The following is a 1,589-nucleotide window of genomic DNA, read 5'->3' as shown; positions in this document are numbered from 1 at the left end:
AGATTTACAAGGTGACCATAGCTTGCTTCATACCAACAATCTCTGTGGGATCGACCCTTACTCGCGTAAGGTTTATTACTTGGACGACCCAGTACACTTGCTGGTTAGTTGTGCGAAGTTGTAGTGATCACAATTTCGTCCACCAAGTTTTTGGCGCCGTTGCCGGGGAATGTTCGAGTATGGACAACTGACGGTTCATCTTGTTGCTTAGATTAGGTATTTTTTTTCAGAGTTCTTAAGAATGAATTCTAGTGTTTCATGATGATCTGTTGAAGTCTGGCTGGCTGTGAAGCCATGTCTAATTCTATTGGACCAAGATTTCAACTTATCATCACAAGAGCTTGTTGATTTCTATCAATCTTGCTATTGGAGCAGTGATCTGCTAAAGCTTGGCTGGCCATTGGCCATGTCTAGTGTTTTGGACCGAAGCTTTCTTTGAAAGCTTGGCTGGCTGTGAAGCCATGCCTAATTTCTGGACCGGAGTCTTAGACTAAACATTGCATGATTCCTGGAATTCTCATTAAGAATTTTGATATCTTTATTTTCTTTTTCCACTTAATTTTCGAAAAAGCACAAAAAAAAATTTACAAAATCAAAAAAACTAAAAATATTTTTCCTGTTGAGACTCTATTCTCATTTTAAGTTTGGTGTCAATTGCATGTTTCTGTTCTTCTTGCATTCATTCATGTGTCTTAAGGATCTTCAAGTAATTCTTGATGATTTCTTACTCTGATCTTTGAATTCTATTGACTTGAGTGTTTAGTGTGTCTCATATGCATTCTCATTTTGTTAGTGTCAGTAGTATACAAACTGCTAAGTTTGGTGTCTTGCATGCATTGTTATTTGATTTTAGTTGCATTTTGATTATTAAAAATTCAAAAATATTTTTAATTTGTGTCTTTCCAAGTCAATAATACAGAGAATTGAAGATTCAGAACATACAGCAGAGGAATTACACAGAAAAAGCTGGGCGTTCAAAATGCCCAGTGAGGAAGGAAAACTGGTGTTTAAACGCCAGCCAGGGTGCCTGGTTGGGCGTTTAACGCCCAAAAGGGTAGAGTTTTGGGCGTTAAACGCCAGAATGTGCACCATTCTGGGCGTTTAACGCCAGGATGGCACAAGAGGGAAGATTTTGTTTTCAATGCAAATTTTTTCAAGTTTTCAAAATCTTTTCAAAATCAAATCTTTTTCAAATCATATCTTTTCAATCAAATCTTTTTCAAATTCAATTCCTTTCTATTTTCAAAGATACTTGCTATCAATTAATGATTTGATTCAACATTTCAAGTATGTTGCCTTTTCTGTTGAGAAAGGTTTAATGTTTGAATCATATCTTTTCTTGTTAGTCAAGTCATTAATTTTTAAAATCAAATCTTTTTTAAAATGTTTTTCAAATCATATCTTCTCAATAACATCTTTTTAAACTAATCATATCTTCTTAACCACATCTTTTTCAAAATAACTTTCAATCAAATCTTTTTTATTTCTAATTTCAAATTCTTTTTCAAAAATCACTTGATTTCTTCCCCACTTTTATTTTCGAAAATCAATTAGTGTTTTTCAAAATGTTTTCAAAATCTTTTACTTAA

This window comes from Arachis duranensis, chromosome 7, assembly GCF_000817695.3.
Source record: "Arachis duranensis cultivar V14167 chromosome 7, aradu.V14167.gnm2.J7QH, whole genome shotgun sequence".
Taxonomy (NCBI): Eukaryota; Viridiplantae; Streptophyta; class Magnoliopsida; order Fabales; family Fabaceae; genus Arachis; species Arachis duranensis.
The sequence above is the reverse complement of the archived record's forward strand: the minus strand, read 5'-3'. Positions refer to the sequence as shown.